Raw genomic sequence first — 14,529 nt, forward strand, 5'->3', positions numbered from 1 at the left:
TATATATATATATAAGATACTACAATACGCTTAAAGGGGAAAATGAACAGTGATTTTGTTTTACCCTCATCACCATCCGAACTTCATCGCACGATCACAGTTGTCCAATAGTATTTAAATTTTCATATTTTTTTTTTACTAATCAGAATAATATGAAATTTGGAACGTGTGTACATTTTAGTAAAAGGCACCTAATAAAAATATGAAAAAAAAAAATTGTAAAATATAAATTAACCAAAATAACCTTGAAGTTCCCAATTTCAAGTAATTTGGATTTGTAGAAAAAAAATAAAATTTGAAATATTACCGGACAATTGTGACCTTGCGATGAAGTTTGGACGATGATGAGAGTAGGCGAAATCACTATTCAATTTTGCCTATTGGCGTTGCATTGTGTTTTTCTAGATATATATTGGCGAAAATAAATAGTGATTTTGCCTATGCTCATCACCGTCCAAAGTTTATCGCCCTATCACAGTTGTCTGGTAGTATTTCATTTTTCATTTTTTTTTTCAAATTAAAATGATTTGAAATTTAGAGTTTGTGTTCATCAAAAATAGGAGAATCTAATAAAAATATACAAAAATAATAATTCAAAAAATATAATCTGACAAAATACCTCTGAAAGTTTATGGGGATATTTTGGTCAATTTATATTTTACAAAATATTTTTCATATTTTTATTAAATGCGCCTCACTAAGATATACACACGCTCTAAATTTCAAATCATTTCAATTTATAGAAAAAAAAATGAAAAAATGAAACACTAATAGACAATCGTGACCGTGCGATGAACTTTGGACAGTAATGAGCATAGATGAAATCACTATTCATTTTCGCCTATAAGCGTTGGGAAGACTTTTCCATATATATATATATATATATATATATATATATATATATATATATATATATATATATATATATATATATATATATATATATATATATATATATATGGGAAAGATTTATATGCTTCCCCTACAACATAAAAGTTCTATCCTCCCCCTACTATCCAGCCGTGCAATTTTAATCAAGAGAGCCACTCACCATATGATCTTCACCATTTGATCTTAAGATCCGACGTCTCAGGGTATTTTATTTTTAGTTTTGTTTAATACAAATTGTATGAATATGAAATTTGATATGTGCCATCTTCTCATTGCAGTGCACCTATAAAAAAATATTAAAAATAATTTTTCAATAAAAAATAATGATCAAAATACCCCTTAAAACTTTCAAGGGTATTTGGTAATTATATTTTATTGAAAATATTTTTTTATATTTTTAACTAGTGCTAGTTTAATAGAGGATTGAACGCTCAAAATTTGGTGCCAAAATAGTTTATAGAAAACAAATTAAAAATAAAATAGTGTAGTGACGTGACATTGTGATTGGGGCAATCTTAACCCTCCATTCAGAATGAAGGGTTGGATAAGGGGAAGTATATAAGTTTTTTCTTGTCAGGGAAGCATAGAAATCTTACCTATATATATATATATATATATATATATATATATATATATATATATATATATATATATATATATATATATATATATATATATATATATATATATATATATATATATATATATATATATATATATATATATAACAGATTTTACAAAACGCCTATAGGAAAAAATGAACAGTGATTTTGTCTACCTTATCACCATCCAAACTTCATCGTACGGTCACAGTTGTCCAGTAGTGTTTCAATTTACATATTTTTTTTACTAATCGAAATAATCTGAAATTTGGAACGTGTGTACATCTTAATAAAACGCGCTTGTGACCGTGCACTGAAGTTTGAATGATGATGAGGGCAAACGAAATCACTGTTCATTGTCGCCTATAGGCGTTGCGTGGTGTTTTCTTATATATATATAGACAAAAATGAACAATGATTTTATCTATTCTCATCACCGTGTAAAGTTCATCAAACTATCACAGTTGTCGGACAGTGTTTCATTTTTCATTTTTTTAATAAATCAAAATAATTTGAAATTTGGAGCTTGTATTCGTAAAAAATAAAAAAAATCTACAAAAAATATATAAAAAAAATAAATCGAAAAATATAATTTGACAAAATACCCCTAAAAATTTACGGGGGTATTTTGGTAAATTTATATTAGATGCACCTCAATAAGATATACACATGCTCCAAATTTCATATCATTCCAAGTTACAAAAAAAAAAATGAAAAATGACACAATATTGAATAATCGTGACCATACGATAAACTTTGGACGGTTATGAACATAGGAGAAGTCATTGTTCATTTTCGCCTATAGGCGTTAGGAAGATATATATATATATATGGGAAATGTTTTTATGCTTCCCCTACAACATAGAAGTTCTATCCTCCCCCTATTATCCAGCCGTCCAATTTTGATCAAGAGAACCACTCACCGTTTGATCTTAGATCCAATGTCTCAAGGTATTTTATTTTTAATTTTTTTAATACAAATTGTATGAATATGAAATTTGGTATGTGCCATCTTCTCATTGAGGGGCACCTATAAAAAGTACTAAATATAATTTTTTGAATAAAAATTAATGATCAAAATACCCCTTGAAAATTTCAGGGGTATTTGGTCATTTTATTTTATTGAAAATATTTTTTTTTATATTTTTTGTTAGTACAATTTTAATAGAGGAATGGACGTCCAAAATTTGGTGTCAAAATAGTTTATAGAAAGACTTTTAAAAATAAAACAGTGTACAGACGTGACATTGTAATTGAAGCAATCTTAACCCTCCATTCAGAATGGATGGTTGGATAAAGGGAAGGATAAAACTTCTATGCTGTAGGAGAAGCATAAAAAGCTTGCCCCACACACACACACACACACGCACACACACACACACACACACACATATATATATATATATATATATATATATATATATATATATATATATATATATATATATATATTTCTGCTCTATTATTTACTCGTAGAGTATTATTACTAAAACTACCAAAAGCTGTTCTATCCGATAGTGTTCTAAACAAATTTGCCATTTTATCTTAGTGTTCTTTCCTTGAGTCAACCAGAAATAGTCCCTGCACCTTATGGCCTTCCAGGATCGCGGTGGTCTTTGGGTCACAACGGCTTTAGGTATGTTAACCAGATAAATGTACAAATTAGTTCAGTTTTCTACTGAATAAACTCGGCTCCGATACCATAAATAGCGAAAGCATAAACATAAATAAGAAAGAGTAACATTCATAAGAATATTCATAAAAAAAAAATAACAACATTCATAAGAGTAGCATTCATATATAATAACCATGAACAGAAGTATAAAACCACAGAGATAGGCACTTACATGAAAGCTCGAAGTAGAGGTAAGAGGCAGAAAACAAAAAAAAAGCTCAAAATAGGGGTGAGAGGCAGAAAACAAACTTGAAGTACTCCTAGTAAGTACTCAGGCTTACAACAATCACTCAGAAATTATAATCACTCAAATTTACAACAATCACTTAGAATACTAAAACCCTAGCTATGATATTCAGAAGGAAATCCCGAGGTGTCTTCCTTCTGAGGCATGATCCTCCTTTTATAAAATAGAATGCATGTATTAGTGTATACGTACACACTATATATGCACTTATCTACACGAAAAGGGTACATGTGGGTGAGCATATTAATGTATATATACATCGATAATTACATATAACTGATAGCAAACAACTGTATACATATACGCAAAAAGATATGCATATACATATCGTAAATATACACACATCAGTCCATACACACTACGCATGTAAAATATACATATCTGTGAGTGTCAGTGTTAGTGTTTGTGTGAGTGTGACTGTGAGTTGTGAGTGTGTCTAGGTGAGGGTGAGTGTGAGTGTGATTGGGAGTGGGAGTGTGAGTGTGTGAGTATGTGAGTGTATGTGAGAGTGTGTGAGTGTGTGTGTGTGAGTGAGTGTGTGAGTGTATGTGAGAGTGTGAGTGTGCCAACGAGTGTGAGTGTGTGATTGTGTGAGTGTGTCAGTCTGTGTGAATGTGATTGTGTGAGTGAGTGTTAGTCTGAGTATGAGTGTTAGTGTGAGTATGAGTGTGTGCGTGTGTATGAGTGTGAGTATGAGTATGAGTGTGAGTGTGAGTATGAGTGTGTGTGTGAGAGAGAGTGTGGGTGGGAGTATGATTGTGCATGAATGTGCGTGTGTGTAGTATATAAATCAATGTATATTTATACTAATAACTGTATAAACTGATAAATAGTGTATATATCGTCATATATATCAATGTAAATAGAAATGAATATACTAATGCACTATATGTATACAGTTATGCACTTTACACATACACACATATCAGTATATACACAACATATATATACAGACATCACACACACACATAATAATTATATATACAGCAGATAACTAATGTATTGTATGATTATATGCATCAGAAAATATAAATACACTGAAAACAATGGTATATATTGCTATACATCAATACGTACACAAATTGAGCTAATAAATGTGTATATCATCGATAATAAATATATACATGGTCTTATACATTAGTGTATAAATAAACCCTTTATATATATGCATATTAGTGTATGTATATACATTTCAATATACATATACACTACTAACTGTATAAACTGATAATAAGTGTCTATATGGTCATACACGTCAGTGTATATAAAAATTTATGTATGCATTATCAATGCATAAGGGTGCATGTGCAAGCGCATATCAGTGTGAGTGTGAGTGTGCATGTGAATGTGTATGTATGTGTGCGAGTGTGAGTGTGAGTGTGAGTGTGAGTGTGAGTGTAAGTGCGTGTATATGTGTGTAGTATATAAATCAGTGTATATATACATTAATAAATGTATAAACTGATAATAAGTGTATACATAGTCATGTACAACAATGTATATAGAAATGCATATAATAATGCACTGAAAATATACAGTTGTACACTTTACACGTACACACAAATCCGTATATATACATTGTATAATACAGACATCACACACACACATATCAATGAATTTTTACACACTAGTAACTGTATATATAATTGATAACAATTTATTGTATGGTTATATGCATCAGTATATATATAAACTCTGAAAACACTGATATACGTTGCTATACATCAATACATACACAAATTGAGCTAATAACTGCATATATCACTGATAATAGGTGTATACTTAGTCTTATACAGTAATGTATATACAAACCCATTCTTATACATTAGTGAGTGTGAGTGTGAGTGTGTGTTAAGAAAAAGTTACTTAATAAAATTGCAAACCGCAACTAAAGCTCCAAAAAATTCACTCCATATTTACATGAAAGAAGCAAGCGTTTGTGTGTTAAGAAAAAGTTACTTAATAAAATTGCAAACAACAACTAAAGCTCCAAAAAATTCACTCCGTATTTGCATAAAAGAAGAAAGAGCAGTACTATACATGAGAAGAAAGAACCATTAAGCAAATCAAGCTTGCAAGATCAAGATCTCAAATATCAAATAACGTAAAGAAATCCACCTTGATGTTAAGTTGCTTTCTTGCTTGTTGATTTAAAAGAAAACTCGATGAAGATGAAGCTCATCAATATTAATAAAAACAAGTACAAATAAGAAAAAAATTTACATGGTCTATCACAATTGGGTATTTAGCATAGCCAATTCATCAAGAGAAGATACCCATTTTTATGCCTAATTCTATACAGAGTAATAATGAATTTTTGCTAGGCTTATCAGATTAGAGGTGATCGTAAATATATATATGTGAGTGTGAGTGTGTGTGAGTTTGAGTGTGAGTGTGAGTGTGAGTGTGAGTGTGAGTGTGAGTGCAAGTGCGAGTATGAGTGTGAGTGTGAGTGTGAGTGTGTGTGTGTGAGTGCGTGTGTATATGTGAGTGTGCGTGTGAGTGTGAGTGCGTATGCGAGTGTGAATGCGTGTGCGTAAATGTGAGTGTGAGTGCGTGTGTGTAGTATATAAATCAGTGTATATATACGTTAATAAATGTATAAACTGATAATAAGTTTATATATGATCATATACATCAATATATATATAAATGTATATGTTAATGCACTGTATATAAACAATTATGCACTTTACACATACACACAAATCCACACATACACATCGTATATATACAAACGTCACACACACACATGCACATATCAATGTATTTTTACACATTAGTAACTGTATATATGTTGAATAACTAATGTATTGTATGGCTATATGCATCAGTATACATACGCAAATTGAGCTAATAACGGTATATATCGCTGATAATAAGTATATACATGGTCATATACCTTATTGTGAGTGTGAGTATGTGTGTGTGTTTGGTGTGCATATGTGTGTGTTAAGAAAAAGTTACATAATAAAATTGCAAACCACAAGTAAACCATCAGAAAATTCACACCATATTTACATGAAAGAAGTAAGAGCAGTAATACTATACTAGAGAAGAAAGAACCATTAAGCAAATCAAGCTAGCAAGATGAAGATATCAAATATCGAATAACGTAAGGAGATCCGCCTTAATGATAAGTTGCATCAAGCTTGTTAATTTACAAGAAAACTCGATGAAGATGAAGCTCATCAATAATAATAAAAACAACTACAAATAAGATAAAAAATTAACAAGAATTATCACAATTACGTATTTAGCATACCCAATTCATCAAGAGAAAAAACCCATTCTTATGCTTAATTCTATACAAAGTACTATGGAATTTCGCTGCGGCATATCAGATTAGAGGTGAGTTTGAGTGTGAGTGTGAGCGTGAGCGTGAATATGAGTGTGAGTGTGAGCGTGAGCATGAGTGTGTGTGTGAGTGCGAGGAGTGTGAGTGCGAGTGCGAGTGCGAGTGTGTGAGCGTGAGTGTGTGTATGTATGAGTGTTAGTGTGAGTGTGAGTGTGAGTATGAGAGCGTGTGTGTGTAATATATAAATCAACGTACGTATACGTTAATAAAAGTATAAACAAATAATAAGTGTATAGATGGTCATATACATCAATGTATATAGAAATGTATATACTAATGCATTCTATATATACAGTTATGCACTTTATACATACACAGAAATCCGTATATACACATCGTATATATATAGACATCACACACACACACATATCAATGTATTTTTACACCCTAGAAATTGTATATATAGCAATTAAGTAATGTATTATATAGTTATATACATCAGTATATATATATATACTCTGAAAACAATGGTACGTTTTGCTATAAATCAATACATATACAAATTGAGCTAATAACTGTATATATCACTGATAATAAGTATACACATGGTCTAATACATTAGTGTAAATATTAACCCTTTATACATATGCATATGAGTGTATGTATATACATTTCAATATACACATACACTAATAACTGTATAAACTGATAATAAGTATCTATATGGTCATACATATCAGTGTATATAGAAATGTATATATGCACTATCAATGCGTAAGGGTGCATGTACGTACGATATCAGTATGAGTGTGAGTGTATGTGTACGTATGTATGAGTGTGAGTGTAAGTGTGAGTCTGAGTCTGAGTGTGAGTATGAATGCATGTGTGTGTGTGTGTGTATATAGTATATAAATCAGTGTACATTATACATTAATAAATGTATAAACTGATAATAAGTGTATACATCAATATATATAGAAATGTATATAGTAATGCACTGAAAATTTACCGTTATACACTTACACATACACACAAATACGTGTATACACATCATATATATACAGACATCACACACACATATCAATGTATTTTTACACACTAGTAACTGTATATATAGCTAATAACTAATGTGCTGTATGGTTATATGCATCAGTATATATATATACCCTGAAAACAATGGTATGTACTGCTATACATCAATACATACACAAATTGAGCTAATAACTGTATATATCACTGATAATATATACATGGTCTTATACATAAGCGTATATACAAACCCATTCTTATACATTAGTGGGAGCGTGAGTGTGAGTGTGAGTGTGTGTGTGTGCAGGCTGTGTATCTTAAGAAAAAGTAAATAAAATTGCAAACCACAAGTAAAGCTCCAAAAAATTCACTCCATAGTTGAATGAAAGAAGCAAGAGATTGTGTGTGTTAAGAAAACATTACTTAATAAAATTGCAAACCACAAGTAAAGCTCTATAAAATTCATTCCGTATTTGCATGAAAGACGAAAGAGCAATACCATACTAGAGAAGAAAGAACCATTAAGGAAATCAAGGGTGCAAGATCAAGATCAAGATCTTAAATATCGAATAACGGAAAGAGATCCGCCTCGATGATAAGTTGCTTTCATGCTTCTTAATTTACAAGCAAACTTGATGAAGATGAAGCTCATAAATATTAATAAAAACAAGTACAAATAAGAAAAAAAATTTACATGGACTATCACAATTGGGAAAGAAGAAATTGTATATATCACTGATAATAGGTATATATACATGGTCTTATACAGTAGTGTATATACAAACCCATACTTATATATTTGTGCGAGTGCGAGTGTGAGTGTGTATATCAGTGTATATATACATTGATAACTATATATAATTGATAGCAAGCAATTGTATACATAAACGCATAAACATATAAGTATATACATATCGTATATATACATACATCAGTCCATACACAACACGCATATATGTGTAGCATATATCTGTGAGTGCGAGTGTAAGTTGTGAGTGAGTGTGTGTGTGTGAGTCTGTGTGAGTGTGTGTTAGTGTGTATGAATGTGAGTGTGTGTAAGTGTGAAAGTGTGTGTGTGAGTGCGAGTGTGAGTGTGAGTGTGTGAGTATGTGTGAGCGTGTGTGAGTGTGTGTGAGTGTGAGTGTGGTGTGAGTGTGAGTGTGAGTGTGAGTGTGAACGTGTGTGTGTGTGAGTGTGAGTTTGTGAGTGTGCGTGTGAATGTGAGTGTAAGTGAGTGTGAGTGTGAGTGTGAGTGTGAGTTGTGTGCGTGAGTGTGAGTGTGAGTTGTGTGTGTGAGTGTGAGTGTGAGTTGTGAGTGTGTGAGTGTGAGTGTGAGTGTGAGTTGTGAGTGTGAGTGTGTGTGTGTGTGTGCACGTGAGTGTGTGTGAATGTGTGAGTGCAAGGGTGTGTGTGACTCTGATAGTGAATGTGATCGTGACTGTGACTGTGTGTGAGAGTGTGAGTGTGTGTGAGTGTGAGTGTGAGTGTGAGTGTGAGTGTGTGTGCGCGTGTGAGTGTGTGTGAGTGTAAGTGTGAGTGTGAGTGTGAGTGTGAGTATGAGTGTGAATGTGAGTGTGTGTGTATGTGCGTGTGTGTTAAGAAAAAGTTACTTAATGAAATTGGAAACAACAAGTAAAGCTCCAAAAAATTCACTCCATATTTGCATAAAAGAAGCAAGAGTGTGTGTGTTAAGAAAAGTTACATAATAAAATTGCAAACCACAAGTAAAGCTCCAGAAAATTCACTTCTTATTTGCATGAAAGAAGAAGTACTATATTAAAGAAGAAAGAACCATTAAGCAAATCAAGTTTTCAAGATCAAGATCGCAAAAACAGGCATAAACATATTAGTATATACATATCGTATATATACACACATCAGTCCATACACAACATGCATATATGTGTAATATATATATCTGTGAGTGTGAGTGTGAGTGTGTGTGAGTGTGAGTGAGTGTGAGTGTGAATGTGAGTGTGAGTGTGAGTGTGAGTGTGAGTGTGAGTGTGTGTGAGTGTCAGTGTCAGTGTCAGTGTCAGTGTCAGTGTGATTGTGAGTGTGTGTGAGTGTGAGTGTGAGTGTCAGTGTGAGTGTTAGTGTGAGTGTCAGTGTTAATGTCAGTGTTAGTGTGAGTGTGAGTGTGAGTGTCAATGTATGTATTAGTGTATACATACACAGTATATATGAACCTATCAACGTGTAAGGGTACATGTGCGTGTGTATATCAGTGTATATATAGATTGATAACTATATATAATTGATAGCAAGCAATTATATACATAAACGCATAAACATATAAGTATATACATATCGTATATATACACACATCAGTCCATACACAACACACATATGTGTAGCATATATCTGTGAGTGTGAGTGTAAGTTGTGAATGTGAGTCTGTGTGAGTGTGTGTTAGTGTGTATGAGTGTGTAAGTGTGAAAGTGTGTGTGTGTGAGTGTGAGTGTGAGTGTGAGTGTGTGAGTATGTGTGAGCGTGTGTGAGTGTGTATGTGAGTGTGTGTGTGTGTGTGAGTGTGAGTGTGAGTGTGAGTGTGAGCAAGTGTGAGTGAGTGTGTGTGAGTGAGTGTATGAGTTTGTGAGTGTGGGTGTAAATGTGAGTGTGTGTGAGTGTGAGTGTGAGTGTGAGTTGAGTGTGAGTGTGTGTGTGAGTGTGTGCGTGTGTGTGCGAATGTGTGAGTGTGCGAGTGTGTGTGACTCTGACTGTGACCGTGACTGTGACAGTGTGTGAGTGAGTGTGAGTGTGAGCGTGAGTGTGTGTGAGTGTAAGTGTGTGTGTGCACGTGTGAGTGTGTGTGAGTGTGAGTGTGAGTGTGAGTGTGTGTGTGTGTGCGTGTGTGTTAAGAAAAAGTTACTTAATGAAATTGGAAACAACAAGTAAACCCAAAAATTCACTCCATATTTGCATAAAAGAAGCAAGAGTGTGTGTGTCAAGAAAAGTTACATAATAAACTTGCAAACCACAAGTAAAGCTCCAGAAAATTCACTTCTTATTTACATGAAAGAAGAAGTATTATATTAAAGAAGAAAGAACCATTAAGCAAATCAAGTTTTCAAGATCAAGATCGCAAAAAAAGGTATAAACATATTCGTATATACATATCGTATATATGCACACATCAGTCCATACACAACATGCATATATGTGTAATATACATATCTGTGAGTGTGAGTGTGAGTGTGTGTGAGTGAGTGTGAGTGCGAGTGTGAGTGTGAGTGTGAGTGTGAGTGTGAGTGTGAGTGCAAGTGAGTGTGAGTGTCAGTGTCAGTGTCAGTGTCAGTGTCAGTGTGTGTGTGTGTGTATGTGAGTGAGTGTGTGTGAGTGTGTGCGTGTGTATGTGAGTGAGTGTGTGAGTGTAAGTGTAAAGGAGAGTGTGAGTGTGAGTGTGTGTGTAGCATATAAATCAGTATACATATACGTTACTAACAGTATAAACTGAAAAGTAATGTATATATCGTCATATATGTCAATGTATATAAAAATGTATATATTGATGCATTGTATATATACAGTTATGCACTTTGCACATACACATACACACATATCAGTATATTCACATCGTATACATACAGACATCACACATACATATCAATGTATTTTTTACAAACTAATAACTGTATATAAAGCAAATAGCTAATGTTTTGTTTGGTTATATGCATCAGTATAAATACATGTACATTGAACATAATCGTATATATTGTTATAAATCAATACGTAGACAAATTGAGCTAAATACTGTATATATCACTGATAATAAGTACATACATGGGTCTTATACATTAGTGTATATATAAACCTTTTATAGATATGCATACGAGTGTGTGTATATAAATTTCAGTGTACATATACACTAATAACTATATAAGCTGATAATAATTGTCTATAAGGTCATTTATATCAGTGTTTATAGAAATGTATATATGCACTGTCAATACGTAAGGGTGCATGTGTGTGCGCATATCAGTGTGTACATGACTGATAACAAGTTTATACATACACGCATAAACATATCAGTATATACATATCGGAAATAAATCGTTTTTATTTTGAAAATCAGATGAAAAAATTGGATAAAAAATACGGATTGGTAAAAATACTTCATATAAAGATATCGCTAATATATCGGATTAGGCTAAAAAAATCAGAGTAAAAAAATCAGATAAATTTATCATATTAGAAATTTTGAAATTCTAAAAAACAAAAATTTTGTCAAAGCCATCAATTACTAATTCATCTATAAAAACTTTACTAAACTAATATAATTAAGTCAATTACTTTAGATGTCTTGTGACTCTCATCCAATATTAAATACATAATTAATTAGTATATACCAAAAAAAGTACCATATAAATCTACCAATTAAATACTTTAAGAAACATCACCCTTACTTATTACATACAAAAATAAATAAATATACTATAAATTTATTTATTAAATACTTAAACATAACTCCTACTTAGCAGGTACCAAAAAATAAACACACGATTTTTGTTTTGTCACGACAATTATTTAATTATGGTATGGTGTCTATGGTCACTCCATAACTATGGTTAAAGTTTTATAAATTTCTTTAGTTGGAAGAAGTTCATATAAATTTGGGATTTACATCTATGTTTACTGTGTAAAGAGAAGAAGAAGAACGACGAAGGAAAGGAAGAGAAGAAAATATGGCTCGGCTCATAGCCATTAGGGTTTATAGCAAGAAAAAAGAAGAAGAAAATAGTTTTCACAAACCCTAATAGAAGGGGCCGCCCAAAGTGATTTTTAGAGAGAGAAAAGAAAGAACCCTAATGGAAGAGGCCTTAACTGATTTTAGAGAGAGAAAAGGAAGATGGGATGCTGATTTAGGAAGATGAAAAGCTGATTTGGGATAGTTTGAAAAGGGTTTTTCTCTCTGATTTGGGATAGTTTGAAGAGGGCTTTCATTTTCTTGAGGAAACAGAGCTGAAGGATTAAGTTTGGGGAACTAATCCTATATGTACAATTCCTTGCTCCTGTAAGTTTACAGTTTACACAATCAACAATAAAATATTGATTACTTGGTCCTGTAGTCACACTCTCTGCTTCTTATTTATCAGTAAAAAATTATGCTTTGAGCTTTAATTTGTGCCATTAACAGTATTTTCATAAAAGTAAATATTAATACACTGTATATATACAGTTATGTACTTTACACATACACAAACATCACACACATCAATGTATTTTTCACACACTAGTAATTGTATATATAGCCGATAACTAATGTATTCTATGCTTATATACATCAATACATAAACATATAGAGCTTATAACTGTATATATCACTGATAATAAGTATATACATGGCCTTATACATTAGTGTATATATAAACCCATTCCTATACATTAGTGTGAGTGTGAGTGTGAGAGTGAGTGTGAGTGTGAGTGTGAGTGTGAGTGTGTGTGTGTGTGTGGTGCATTGTGTGTGTGTAAAGAAAAAGTTCCTTAATAAAATTGCAAAAACACAAGTAAAGCTCCAGAAAATTAACTCCATATTTGCATGAAAGAAGCAAGAGTGTGTGTGTTAAGAAAAAGTTACTTAATAAAATTGCAAGCCACAAGTAAACCTCTAGAAAATTCACACTTTATTTGCATGAAAGAAGCAAGAGCAATACTATAATAGAGAAGAAAGAACCATCAAGCAAATCAAGAACCATCAAGCAAATCAAGCTTGCAATATCAAGATCTCAAATATCGAATAACGTAAAGAGATCTGCCTCTATGATAAGTTGCTTTCGTGCTTGTTGATTTACAAGAAAACTCAATGAAGATGAAGCTCATCAATAATAATAAAAAACAAGTACAAATAAGATAAAAAATTTACATGGATTATCACAATAGCGTATTCAACATACCCAATTCATCAAGAGAAGAAACCCATTCTTATGCCTAATTTTATACAAAGTAATAAGGAATTTCGCAATTGCATATTTGATTACAAGTGATAGTATATATATTTGTGAGTGTGAGTGTGTGTAAGTGTCAATGTCAGTGTGAGTGCGAGTGAGAGTGAGAGTGAGAGTGAGAGTGCTGGTGCGAGCGTGAGTGTGAGTGTAAGTGTGTGAGTGTGTGTGTGTATGAGTGAGTGAGTGTGAGTGTGAGTGTGAGGGTGAGAATGAGAGTGAGTGTGACAGTGAGTGTGTGTAGTATATAAATCAGTGTACATATACATTAATAAAGGTATATAGTAATAATAAGTGTATATATGGTCATATACATCAACGTATATATTAATGTATTGTATATATATAGTTATGCACTTTACACATACACACAAATCCGTATATACACATCATATAAATACAGACATCACACACACATATCGATGTATTTTTACATACTAATAATTGTATATATAGCTTATAACTAATGTATTATATGGTTATATGCATAAGTATTTATATATATACTCTGAAAAGAATGATATATATTGATATACATCAATACGTACACAAATTGAGCTAATAATTATATATATCACTGATAATAAGTACACATATGGTCTTATATATTAGTGTATATATAAACCCAATACAGATATGCACATGAGTGAGTATATACATATCAGTGTACATAAACACCAATAGCTGTATAAACTGATAAGAAGTGTTCATAGGGTCATACATATCAGTGTATATAGGAATGTACGTATGCCCTATCAATGCGTAAGGGTGCATGTGTGGGCGCATATCAGTGTATATATAACTGATAGGAAGTTTATACATAAATGCAAAAACATATCAGTATA

The 14,529-nt window shown here is 32.1% G+C and overlaps 1 long non-coding RNA gene across 1 annotated transcript in view; it reads right to left on the reverse strand.

Moving 5' to 3' along the window:
- Positions 1–3,275: 3,275 nt before the first annotated feature.
- The window catches only part of LOC148779093 (uncharacterized), a 102,993-nt gene continuing 91,739 nt past the window's right edge, over positions 3,276–14,529 (reverse strand). The window contains exon 5 of the long non-coding RNA XR_016048233.1: positions 3,276–3,568. This is a non-coding gene — a long non-coding RNA (uncharacterized LOC148779093). The remainder of the gene's footprint in view (positions 3,569–14,529) is intronic.

This window comes from Amborella trichopoda, chromosome 13 (assembly GCF_054954075.1).
Source record: "Amborella trichopoda isolate Santa Cruz 75 chromosome 13, AtrichopodaSantaCruz75HAP2 v2.0, whole genome shotgun sequence".
NCBI lineage: Eukaryota > Viridiplantae > Streptophyta > Magnoliopsida > Amborellales > Amborellaceae > Amborella > Amborella trichopoda.